The sequence below is a fragment of the Lissotriton helveticus genome, chromosome 2_2, assembly GCF_964261635.1.
Source record: "Lissotriton helveticus chromosome 2_2, aLisHel1.1, whole genome shotgun sequence".
NCBI classification, from domain to species: Eukaryota; Metazoa; Chordata; class Amphibia; order Caudata; family Salamandridae; genus Lissotriton; species Lissotriton helveticus.
The window spans coordinates 294186063-294199885 of record NC_136060.1 but is presented as its reverse complement, the minus strand read 5'-3'; the positions used below and the strand labels follow the sequence as shown (position 1 = coordinate 294199885).

At 46.0% G+C, this 13823-nt stretch overlaps 1 long non-coding RNA gene across 3 annotated transcripts in view; it reads left to right on the top strand.

Moving 5' to 3' along the window:
- LOC144821801 (uncharacterized) overlaps nucleotides 1-13504 on the top strand; it is a 340482-nt gene extending 326978 nt beyond the window's left edge. For all 3 annotated transcript variants that reach the window (XR_013608449.1, XR_013608448.1, XR_013608450.1), the window contains one exon: nucleotides 12281-13504. This is a non-coding gene — a long non-coding RNA (uncharacterized LOC144821801). The remainder of the gene's footprint in view (nucleotides 1-12280) is intronic.
- The last annotated feature ends 319 nt before the right edge of the window (nucleotides 13505-13823 follow it).

Sequence of the window (13823 nt, the reverse complement as noted above, 5' to 3'; positions counted from 1 at the left end):
TGTGGGCAAGTACCATAAGTGTCGAAAATTCGAACTTTCAATAATACGGTAATCAATGACGCGTCAGAACTTAACATCAATTCATTGTCCAAGTGTTCAATCAGTACCCATCCCCTCCCGCCATGCGATCAAGGCTGAGCAACCGGAACACAACAGGGAGTGCGAGCTTCATTTGTACCGGCGCCATTTTGGGTGAGGTCAGGCAGGTCCAAGTATAGTCAAAATGTCTCCACCAACTCGTGGTTGGACCAGAGCCTCTTTCGGCAGTTCAAAAGTTTCGTTAAAGGGCAACAGAAGGGGCCGTCGATATGAACCATCAGTCAAAGGGGGGAGGGAGGCAACAATCTTTCCTACCGGGTCATACTGGTGTTCCACCGGAACTGATCAAATTGGTAGTCTGCAGGATTTTGGTCATTCAAACTGAGGCTGGCGCCAGCATGAGAGCGCCAACGTCTCGTGGCTACGTCTTGGTCGTTCCGCGGGCAATCATGGCAGTCATTCCCCATCGGGGGGGGCCCGCGGGGGTCGGGGGCCCCTGCAGCTCTCATAGAATCTTCAAAGCTGAGGAGAACGCTTCTGGACGGAGGACTCATTTTCTAGCTGACAAGCGACCAGGCCATCTTTGCACGCCTGGCCCAATCTTGCAGAGTCGACCGTCATTTTACGAGTTCTGCGGCAACCGGAAGTCGTTGGATCGCAAGAGCAGACGGACTCCAGCCTGTCGGGCGTGGCGTTGCACCGCAAGAGTGGACGAAGCCTCGTCGGGTGAGTGGAGCGTTGGGGGTGCAGCTGAGGGGCCTCCACCTGGGGAGGTGGGAGAGGCTCGTCCGCGCCGCCTCTCCCTCCCAGTGCACCCCACGCCGTCTTCTGGTGCTGACATTCGTGATGGCCGGACCAGGCGGTGAGAGAGGGGGGGGGTCGGAGGCATAAGCAAGACATCCCCCCCCGTGGCCTGCAAGGCGCTAGAAGAAGAGGATGGGAAGACCAGTACATTCCGGGCCATCCACCCCACGACCTCTCCGGCCGATGGCAGCCAGCCGGGCCCCGCCCTGCACGTGTCGAGGCCTCGTCTTCCGGATGGGCGTAACCGTGGACCTGTTGCACTTCGGGAACTTCCGGAATGGGGGTAGGTATCTGCTGACTTGTATCTATCTTATGTTACCGTTATTGGGCGTGGCGGGCGGTGGGACAGACATGTTTGGAGCAGTGAGGGGCGGCGGAGCCTAGCTACCTCGTGGCTGCCGTGATGTCAAGCTTGGCTTCTCTCACCACTTTCATGTTTCTTATTGCGGGCTATTTCTAACGTTTCTTATTTCTAGCGAAGTAAAAAAAAACTCATCAGTGGCCTACTGATTTTGCTCGATTTCTTTTTCCTTCCTTTTCTAGTGTGTTTTTACGCTAAAGTTTCTGTTAACAGGATACGGTGGTTACTTCGTATTTTACATATGTCCTTTTTATTAGGGGCGCCCTCCGGTTGAGCCAGATGATCTACCTCTAATAAATGGTCCGGGTGGAACTAGTTTACCAATCAGTGGGGACTAGATAGGCATGACAGATTACAACGGGGGACAAAGGTCCGCATTACCTACCCTTCACTACTTGCAAAGACTAGACAGAATATTTCTATTCCACGTTATTTGCAAACAGAGAATACCTCAAAAGAACTATTCCTTGAACAATAAATGTCCAGACAATCAATCAGTGGGGAGAAAAACAGGCATGACGGATTACAACGGGGGACAAAAGTCTGCATTACCTATCCTTTGCTATCTGCAAAGGGAGACAGAATATTCCTATTCTTCTCTGTTTGTAGACAGGGAATATCTCAAAAGAGCGATAATCGATAAAAATCGATAACAAACAATCAGTGGGGAGAAAGATAGGCATGACGGATTACAATGGGGACAAAAGTCTGCATTACCTACCCTTCACTATCTGCAAAGGGAGACAGAATATTCCTATTCTTCCCCGTTTGTAGACAGCGAATGTCTCAAAGAGCAACAGAGCAACCAATCAATCAGTGGGGAGAAAAACAGGCATGACGGATTACGACAAAAGTCCGCATTACCTATCCTTCACTATTTGCAAAGAGAGAGGAACGTTCCTATTCGTCGCTGTTTGCAAACAGAGAATGTCTCAAAAAGAACCAATACTTCAAGTAGCAACCAAGGCTAAATGAACCAATCAATGAACAATACCAGTATTTAAATGCCGATTATCAGACGTAAAGACGTCCTACTTTACCTTACCCGGACCGGACCGTGTGGACAGTTCTTCGCCTTCCCTTTCCAGCGCCCGATCGTTCTCTTACTCCATGTTTTTACCGCAGCATTCCTGTGGGATCCCAGTCAGGACAATAGGTCGCTTGAGAGAGGTCCGTTCGGAATCGGTGAAGTTCATTCAATCAGCAGGCGGACGAGGGCCCTCTCAAGGCAGGTATACTCCAATCGTTCAGATGTTCACCCCATCGTCTGGACCTCTCTTACCGGACCTTATGTCGCTGATGGGCCCCGCGTTGGGACGCCAATTGAGGAAAAACAGCCCAAATTACAACCGATGCCCAGGCTGCTGGCACAAGACGCCTCTTAGTTCCCATCTTGAACAGTTACCAAATAAAGAGACGGGCGCTGGAAGCGGGAGTGCAAGAACAGATATTTATTTCTCATGAGGAGAGCCTGTCATTTCGGACATGCGCACAATGTCTTCAAGAGGTGCTCTAACAAGTTTCTCTGAGGCTCCGTCTTTTATACACAGGTTTATGATGCACAAACATTCCTTATTGCAATAAAGAAACTTTGAAGTACGAAAAGGCACGTTTGGAATCCCAGCTTCAGGCCTATTCCCATGCCTGTCGCTCGGATGTCGTTTCCCCTCCCAAATGTAACATGTGATTGTAACCTTGCAGCTGGACATTCCAACAGGACACGAGGGCAAGAGGGGGTGGTCAGATCTAAGGTTGGGCAGGCGATAAGATCGGGTACTTCGGTTGGTGTATCACGTTTTGCTATGCGGGGCCAGGGGGTGTGCATCCATGAGGCTTTGTTTTATGACTTGGGACCGGGTCGAGAGGCCAGGTGTAGCTGGGGGGGGTCATCAGAAGAGGGGAAGGGTGTTCCTGGGAGGAATGCAGGGGGTGTCGGTCAGGCAGGGGTGTCACTTTTAGGGCAGGGTCGCGCAGAGGGAGAGGGTTTTATGGCCTATGCATGAGAGAGCGGGGGTGTTCAACGGGGGGGGCGTGCTGGGGATTTAACAAACGGGCAGAGAGGCCTTGGTGCCTAAAATGGCTGTCGTGTAAGTGCGTGCATGGGCCTATGCTGGCGGGATGATGCGGTCAATGCTTCGCGGTATTCGTTCTGCTTACAGCGAGGGGTATGGTGAACACAAATGAACGCCGCTTATGTACATATACATTGTCATTTTCCACACATGTGGCGCACATACTGCCCTAAGGGCATGTATGTGCATCACATGACACTTTAAAAAATGCTGAAATGTGCATTTTTCAAGGAAATCGCAACTTACCACCAACTAGAGGTTGGTGGTAATTTGCGATTCCTTAAGGGCATTTTGCACATTTTTTTGACTTCATACATTGCATTTAAGGAATCGCAAAATTTGCGATTCCTTAAATGCAATTGCAAAATAAGGAATCGCAAAATTTGCGATTCCTTATTTTGCCCCACATTTTACTTCATACATATCATTTTGCTAATTCGCATTCGCAAAGGCCTTTGCGAATGCGAATTAGCTTCATACATATGGCCCTAGAACAGCACCCACTCACAAACTGCGCCTGGACCGGAAGATCGAGACGGCCGCAGACAAAGCAATAGACTTAACTGCATAGACAATACTGATCCTTCTCCTGCCAAGTCGGCAAATTCACCTGCGCCCGAACCTGCACCCCACTGCCTGGACCAGGCAACAACAACAACCACCTCAAGTGCATCCTGCTCAACACCCGCACCGTCCACAAGCATGCTGTTGAACTCTGGGACCTCCTCGACACAACAGCACCAGACATCGCCTTCCTCACAGAAACCTGAATGAACGCCTCCTCAGCCCCCGACATCGCCACAGCCATCCCGGACGCCTACAAGATCACTCGAAAGGACCGCATCAACCAAACAGGAGGAGGAATCGCCATCATCCACAGGAACACCATCGGCGTCACGACCAACTCCGAAGATGCCCTCACCACCGCCGAACACCTACACTTACAGATCCACACCGACCCCAAGACCACCCTCAGAGGAACCCCCATCTACAGACCCCCGGGCCGACGCGCACAGTTCAGTGAAGCCATCGCAGACTTCATCAGCCCACACGCCCTCTCCTCATCAGACTACATCCTCCTAGGGGACCTGAACTTCTACCTGGAGAACAACAACGACAACAACACCACCACCCTGCTCGCCAACCTCGCCAACCTCGCCAACCTCGGACTCAAGTAACTGGTGAACACCCCCACCCACAACGCCGGCCACCCGCTCGACCCCATTTTCTCTGCCAGCAGCCACGTCGCCTTCAGCCACTCCAACGGACTACACTGGACTGATCACAGCTGCATCCACTTCACCTTTAAGAAGACCACATCCCACCACCGCCCGCAACAGATCCCCCGCAGATGCAGGAGCAAAGTCACCACAGACCAGCTAACCACATCACTGAACCAGAACCCACCAATCAACACTGCTGACTCAAACGACGCAGCCCGCAACCTCACACAGTGGATCATCAACTGCGCTGATGCCCTTGCACCACTGAAGAACCGTCCAGGAAAGCCCGGCAACAGGAAAACCACATGGTTCACTGACGACCTGAAAGAATCAAAGAAATCCTGCTGAACCCTCGAGAAAACCTGGCGCCGCGAACAGACGACAGAAAACCTGACAGCCCTCAAGAACGCCACTCGCAAACACCACCAGCTGATCTGCACCACCAAAAAGACATCGTTCAAAGAGCGGCTGGACAACAACATACACAACAGCAAGGAACTCTTCAGCATCGTAAAAGAGCTCTCCAACCCCAGCTCCAGCACCAACAACATCATATCGTTGCAAGACCTTTGCAACTCCCTCGCCATGTTCTTTCCCCGCAAGATCGCTGAGATACATAACAGCTTTGGTGCCCAGACTCCGCCCCCAGCCACCAAACCAACGCCCCCTACAACCACCCTCAGCGCTTGGACTCCCATCAGCACTGAAGACACCACCCACGCTATGAACACCATCCACTCCGGCTCTCCTTCAGACCCATGCCCTCACCACATCTTCAACAAAGCCGACACCATCATCGCACCCCACCTACGGAACGTCATAAACAACTCCCTCACGTTCGCCACCTTCCCAGAGAGCTGGAAGCACGCAGAGATCAACGCCCTACTGAAGAAACATACAGCGGACCCTAAAAACCTCAAGAACTTCCGCCCCATCTCTCTTCTTCCCTTCCCTGCAAAAGTTATCAAGAAGATCGTCAATAAACAGCTGACCGCATTCCTCGAGGCCAATGGCTCCCTCGACCCATCCCAGTCCGGATTTTGAGCCAACAACAGCACCGAGACCACCCTCATCGCAGCGACCGACGACATCAGGACCCTGCTTGACAACGGGGAGACAACTGCCCTCATCCTCCTAGACCTCTCAGCCGCCTTTGATACAGTCTGCCATCGCACCCTAATAACCCGCCTCCACAACACCGGGATCCACGATAAAGCCCTAGACTGGATCACCTTGTTACTCTCCAACAGAACCCAGAGAGTTCGCCTCCCTCCCTTCCGCTCCGAAGCCACCGAGATCATCTGTGGCGTACCCCAAGGCTCATCGCTCAGCCCAACCCTCTTCAATATCTATATGAGCCACCTCGCCACCATCGCACGCAAACACAACCTCAACATCATCTCATACGCCGACGACACCCAGCTGATACTCTCCCTCACCAAAGACCCAGCCACCGCCAAACTCAACCTCCAGGAAGGAATGAAAAACGTCACGGAATGGATGAAATTTAGCCGTCTGAAACTGAACTCAGACAAGACGGAGGTCATCATCCTCGGACCATCCCCATCCGCCTGGGACAACTCCTGGTGGCCCACAGCACTGGGCACCACGCACGCAACCTGGGATTCATCCTGGACTCCTCTCTCACGATGACCAAGCAAGTCAATGCCATCTCATCCTCATGTTTCAACACCCTGCGCATGCTCCGTAAGATCTTCTGGTGGATCCCTACCGGAACTAGAAAGACGGTCCCCAGACCCTCGTCACCAGCCGACTAGACTACGTGAACGCCCTATACGCAGGAACCACAGTCAAACTTCAGAAAAGACTCCAGCGCATACAAAACGCATCTGCACGACTCATCCTCGACATCCCTCGCCACAGCCACATATCAGCCCACCTGAGAGACCTGCACTGGTTTCCCGTCAGCAAAAGGATTACGTTCAGGCTCCTCACCCACACACACAAAGCGCTCCACGACATAGGCCCCGAATACCTTAACAACTCACGTTCCACACTCCAACCCGCAAACTCCGCTCCGCTAGCCTCCCCCTCGCCACCGTCCCACGGATCTGCATAACCACCACCAGAGGAAGATCATTCTCCTACCTGGTGGCCAACACGTGGGACTCCCTCCCCGCCCTCCTACGACTGGCCCAGGACCACCTCACCTTCAGGGAACACCTTAAAAACCAGGCTCTTCGAGCAGTAGCAGCACTCCCCCCTCCCTTCAGCGCCTTCTGACGCTTTCGGGTGAGTAGCGCGCTCTATAAATGTACTGATTGATTGATTGATTGCTTCCCAAGGTGATCCAGAAAGTAATGGCAGATTAGGTTTAGATTCTATTAGTGATTCCCTTTTCGGCCAGGAAAAATTGGTGCCCTTTTCTGTTTCAATTGTCAGTAGCGCGCACGCCATTTGCGGCATCCTCTGGAACCGTTACTGTTAGCACCAAACCACGACAGACTGTCTCTGAAGAGACTTCATTTGGCGATTGGAAGCTTAAGAGATTGCAGCTTCATGCTTTAAGTTGTTTGGAGAATGTGGCTGTTGTGACTGAAGATTCTAGTTACCTGGCATTCTTAATGGTTTATTCTAGGCATTGGAGATCATTCTCTATATGCTATTTCTTATCACCTAGGAATTATGACCCGCTAAAGAATCTTAAATTCATAATAGATGGGCTTGCAGTTTCAAAACTGTGTAGCCAATGGGCAGCCATGAGAGCTTTTAGTAAACAAGAAGCTGAGCAATTAGATCATTGGATTTCCAGGCTATTCAGAGGGTATTTTCTTAAGCGCCCAGTGATTAATTGTCCTCTTCCTACTTTGAAACTTCCAAAGGTTTTGAGAGCTTTCAATTGGCTCCTTTTGAGTGATTAAAGTCCGTGGAACTCCAGTTTCCCTCTTTTAAGGTTCTTTCCTGGTGGCTATTTGTTCAGGGTGAAGAGGTGGTGAGTTAGAAGCATTGTTTTGTTTTGACTCTTTTCTTCGTCTCCTTACAGACAAGGTTATCTTGAAGCCGAAGCGTTCCTTTGTACCTAAGGTTTCAATGGACTTTTATGTATCTCAAGACCTCGTTCTTCCAGTTTATTCTCCTGACTCATCCACACCTTAAAAATGCGCAGTCTCATTTTGGCACATTTGGTTTGTCTTGCCACATGTTGCAAGCTTCTTTAGCTATGCTTGGTAGATGGTTAAAACAAATGATTATCCTTGCATTTAAAATCTTTGACAAGGCATTGTCAGTCCCAGCTCAAGAAAGGTTTTCAAGTGGCATGGAGGGTTCTTGGGCTATGGTAAAGTGAGCTTCCATAAAAGATATTTGCAAGACAGCTCCTTTTTAGGTTGAGCATTCGAGACCTCTTGTATATACTTTATTAGAACATTGGAATGTTGGGAGCTTCATTGAAGACAATGGAGTGTTCCCTGCTTCTATGGGCCGGTAAAGGCCCGCATGGCAACATTCCAATGTTTTACAAAGGCCTCTCGGGGCTCGGGGGGATTTAAATCCCCTCGAGCTTCGAGAGGCCTTTGTTTAAAATGTTAGAACATTCTGCCCTCTAGTGGCAGAATGTTCTAATAGCCTTATAAGCCTTAGTAGCAGGGCTATACCGGCTCTTAATGTCCCGTTCCCTTGTTAAAGTCCCTCACTTTTGGCTCTGGCATTTAACGCGGGAGCGGGCCTTTAATAGCCGGTATCGCCCGCTACGGCGGCGAATAAAATTCAAAATCTGCTGTACCATTCACAAGGCACTCCTTAATCTTGGTCCTAGTTATCTTTCCGAAAAATTTACTTCCTATCGACCCTCAAGATCTCTCCGTTCCAGCTCCAAACATTTGCTGGAGGTCCCCCGAGTTAGGAGAGCAAGATTGGGGGGAAAAGCCCTCTCTTGCCTTGGCCCACGGTATTGGAATGAGCTTCCTCTACACTTAAGACAATGTGCTGATCATCTTCGCTTTAGAAAACTGCTTAAGACTACTTTCTTCTGTTTATGATTCCAGCTGCACTCACACATATCTATGATGTCCGTCTGAAGCGCAGAGATACTCCTTCTGGAGTCAATTCTGGCGCTATACAAACAAATAAATAAAAAAAAATAGTATATACTTATATGTGTAAGTACTTTTGTGCTCTGGACATCAGCCCTAGGACTTGTCTGCTTCCACATAGGGACTTGTTTTTCTTTTCAACTGCCTCTATTTAACTGTCTTGATAGAAAACGAACAGAAGAGGTCAGTACAATACCAGAATTGCTTTCTGCTGAGGGACTTTCTTTTTTAAATTTTTCTGGCAACTGCCTCAATTTAATTTTCTTGATTGAAAACGACCATCAGAGGTCAGTAACATACCAGAATCACTTTAGCATTCTCTAGATTCCAGTGCATAGAAATTGTCTTCCACAGGCACCTGTAGACAATAATATTTTTTTCAAATCTTGTATTTTCAGTGATATGACCAACGAAGGCCCTGATTTAATATTAAAAACAGAGCTTTGGCCTATACTATTTCCCGCTGAAAGGCAATATTTCTCTCCATGTGTTCCCATACCTGGCGGGTCACACAGTTTGGTGCTTACTTTCCCTCCATGTTAAAGAACAGTAGATGTTTCAGCATCCAGGCTAACGTGCTGCATAGCTAAATACATATAAGGTCCCAAAGGCGAGACCAATTGCATTGCAAATGCTTGTTTTTCTCTGCAGTCAATTGTATGTGCTAATAGAGATATGAGGCGCCTCACAGTTTTGTACTTTTACAATCAATTTATATTTTGGGATGAGTCTAAAGCAAATTCATCTGACGAATTATGCAGTGCTTAATTTGTAAAATATTAAGTGCAGGTGGTCATATTTGTGCACCACATAGGTGTTGTGTCACTAATGTTTGTGATTCTACACCCAGCTGTGGCTGATTCAGCCTGGGACTTAACACAGGCCCTGCAAACCCGAAAAAATAGTGCAAACTCAACCCATGTTAGGGGAGCGCTTTGCTATATTGCACATGATCACTAGTGGTCACAGATACGTCAATTCAAATAAAAGCACCTGGAATCGATTATTATCTTGTTCAACTGCCTCAGAGAAAGAGATCTGGTCACCCGAGATATGATCTATATATTCCCCATAGTATCTTGTTAATTGGCCTGCTATTGCTTGCACTTTTACGAGTGTTTCTAACTACAAACGGCTTGTTGCATTTTGGGATCTGTAGTCGTATGTTAATTAATTCCTTTTCAATTGTTGAACAGTTAAAAAAAAAGACTCGGCCCTACAACAGGAAAGTGCACTGCACACTCAAAAATAAAATGTTCTATGTTTTTTGCTTACATTTAAGTTGAAACAATCTGGAAGCTGTTACCATGCAGTGTGTGATGTTTTCCATGCAGGTTATTTAGGGTGCTGCCAAAGACAGATGTTAGATTCCAAATGGCTGATTTGGTGAGATGCTTCGTTGTTAGTAACATTTGTCGCGTTGATAATTGCAAGGCAGACGCTAATCTAGATTATGGTGCCACTTATGCAAACACATTTGCGATTATTATCTGTATAAATTCTGCTGGTACAGCAACCAAGGAGCTACATGGTCCAAGGAGTGAGGCCTATGGGCCAGATGTATCAAGATACACTTTTGCGATTCTCAAATAGCGATTTTTAAGGAATCGCTATTTGAGAATTGCAAAATGGTATGTTGTAGAAATTCACTATTTTTTAGCGATTTCTTAAAATTCCTTAATTGCGATTAGCAAATTGCTAATCACAATTAAGGAATAATTTCCCATTCATTTCTATGGGCCAGGAGGCCCATAGGAATGAATGTGAATTTATTCTCAATTTGCGATTCGCAATTTGCTAATCGCAAATTGAGAATAATTTCAAGGGTGCAGGGGTGTCCAAAGGACACCCTGTTGCACCCCTGAAATAAGCATGGGTGCACATGTGGTGCACATACATGCCCAAAGGGCATGTATGTGCATCACATGGCACTTTGAAAAATGCAAAAATGGGCATTTTTCAAGAAATTCGTAAATTACCACCAACTTGAAGTTGGTGGTAATTTCCGATTCCTTAGGGACAATTAGCACATTTTTTTCCCTTCATACATTGCATTTAAGGAATCGCAAATTTTGAAATTCCTTAAATGCAATCGCAAAATAAGGAATCGCAAATTTGCGATTCCTTATTTTGCACAGAAAGTTGCTACATACATACTATTTTGCTCAAATGAGTTCGCAAACGCCGAAATTCTATTCGGCCTTTGTGAACCCATTTGAGCTTCGTACATCTGGCCCTATATTCGTTAAAATTAGGAGGCCATACTGAGAACTGATCTGAAACTAATATTTGTAATGAAATAAGGAGCCTGGACTATATTTGATAAAATCAGAAGGGCATATAAAGACCTGAAACAATTCAGGTGAAATTATGATTCAGTCAGGAGGTATGGTCCTAATTTTCTCCAATTCTTCCAATTGAACTAACACAGCTGAAAACAATGCTTGGTAAAACAAAGACCTAAGACTGGAGCACTGCGTTATTGGTGACATTGAGACTTCTTGGAACCTCGCGCCTGGCAGACGCAGCCGTACTGCTGTTGAAATGCCTTGGCACGTTACCCTGCGTCGAGCTTGTTAATGTCATGGAAGTGTGAGGTCAGGCTGTCCACAGCAACACAGTTTAAATCGCCTTCTTCATGCGGTCTTTATAACTCCCTTATACCCCGAATGCCAAAGTTGGCAGCTCATATCGGCTGTTCACCAGGAGACAGTGTGAAGTGCTGATAGTGCGTGACACACGCTTCCACGCTGTCAGCTGGCAGGTATGCTATAGACCCGGCCCTGAGAAATAAGTGCCGGTGCTAAGCACCGGATACCACCGACCCAAATGAAGCACTGGCTTTATGTGCTCTGTGGGTGCGGTTCAGCTGAACCGTTTTTACAAATTATAGTTATAAGCAGATTCTCATGTTCTCAAAGGGAAGCAATTGTTTTACCCTGGAATTATTGGGGTCACCAGATTTCCCAATCCATAAGGAAAACTGTGATTTTTTGGGCGAAAAGGGAAACTGGCATGTGTCTATCCTATTATGATACTGTGGGGCATATTATCAAGTAAGGGCGTTACATTATCGCCGCTTTTATCGGCAGGAAACTGCCGATAAAGCGGCGATAATGGGCTTGATAATATGCTCTATGAATTCCAATCGAAGCCCATGTTAGATGTTAGATGTCTTCACCTTCAGGTTAATCCTTAAAATAAACATGTATTATGTTGTGTAATAAATATTTGTGTCATTTATTAGAACTCTAATGTGGCATTTCAATATCAATTTCGAGTTTTTTAAAGTCAAATAATTACAAATGTAAAAGAGATCTTTTGTATTGCATGGCGAAATGCATTATGAGAGTCACAGTACTTTATAATTCATGCAATGTTGTTTATTTGAAAAATTGTTGTGATTTGCTATTTCAAAGACACACACCATTCATATACAGCATACACCTTTAACAGAAAACTGTCCATTATTTCATAATGTAACAAATGTGTTACCTTTAAATGTAGAAACATACATTACACATTATTTATGTGTCCATATGGCAGTTTTATAATAATTTAAAACTCAGAAAGGATCTGGAAATATAGCAGGTAACACTGCACTTATGTGGACCACTATGCAATGACATATATCATGAAAAATAATTGTATCTTCCACTAATACATTATGTACTTATATTAACATATCTTTATGAAGGTGTACATTATTCTTACATGTTTTCACTGCAGATATTGAGGCAACCATAACAGAGGGCCATGAGGAGAATATTCAGGATAAGGTAGAGGATCAACGTACTGCCTCCCCTGGCATTCCTCCATCAACAGACATTACAAACCCTGCTACCGTTTGTGAAGGAAGAGTGTCTCCCAGAAGATGAACAACAAGACCTCCTTCACATGTACGTCTACAACATCGAACTATTTACATCCAAAGACTTAAAAGGCAAAGATGAATGCCATTAAGAGCACAGCCTACAGTAACACACTCAAGAAAAGAGTTTGTGCACATTAGAAAATCTATGTTGGCTGTCCAAAATAAACAATTGGCTGCTACAAATATGAATGGCAGAAGCACGGATGAGGACATGTCTTCCATTATTAATGGCACAGGTAATTTAACTGATGCCATTAAACCATTATATCAGACAACTCACATGAAGACTCGGCAACAGAAATAAAGTTATTGCCATGTAGTGTTAACTATGTACACTGATCGGTCCAAGGAGTTCCATAGAACCTTGTGTATTAAAAAGCTAGAAAGAGGTATTGTATTATCAAGACAAAATGCATAGTGTGGTACAAGTAAAGACCACATTTTCTATCAATTGTGGCCTACCACTTGCATTCTGACAAGTTGTTATGCCCACGCAACTCCAATTTAGTAAAAACTGTGGTGTCTTGGATCGGGTACAGCACTGATATCAAGCTTTGTGGTACCTTGTTCAATACAAAAAACAATGGGGAGCTGATAGGTGATTTTGAAAGATGTAGGAAGCCATTCGTCAGAAACTCCAAGGATGTTCATTTAACGTCACAGTAATTGAGTAAATCTGACTAGAAGTTAAAAAGGCCCCTTGCTGTAGGTCAATAAAGCAGTTGTAATCCCATAGTTATGCCCTTCCTAAACTTTATTAAACATTACAAACTAATGGGGTAACCCAAAATACGTCAAAAGACCTGGGTATAATGTAGTAAGGACAACAGAAGGTCCTGACATCCCTCCTTGGAAAGACCAAAGAGGTTGTGATTCTTGAGATTAATTAGCTAAGTCACTAAAAATATTTACACATAATTATTACACAAGAGAGAACCGCTGTATTATGGAGACAAAATCTTATTTATATTCTCTAATTGTGAAAATAGCAAAGTCAATAAAACTTATGTAGGTATATTAATAGACGGTCGCTCTAGGAAAGAGTGCAAAGAAAAAGTGTTCATGTGTGAAGTTAGTGAGAGAAGGGGACATTCAAAGTGGAACAATTGAAGAACACAGGGGCATATTATCAAGTAAGGGCGTTACATTATCGCCGCTTTTATCGGCAGGAAACTGCCGATAAAGCGGCGATAATGGGCTTGATAATATGCTCTATGAATTCCAATCGAAGCCCATGTTAGATGTCTTCACATTCAGAAGTGTCAATTGAAATTAATCATGACACAGACTCTTATGACAAACTGCTCTCAATTGCCTCATACAAAGGTGTGGGTAGTGGATGTGTGGATGATCCTCCTCCAGATCTGGCAGTTTCCTTCCTCCAACTTGCAACATTCT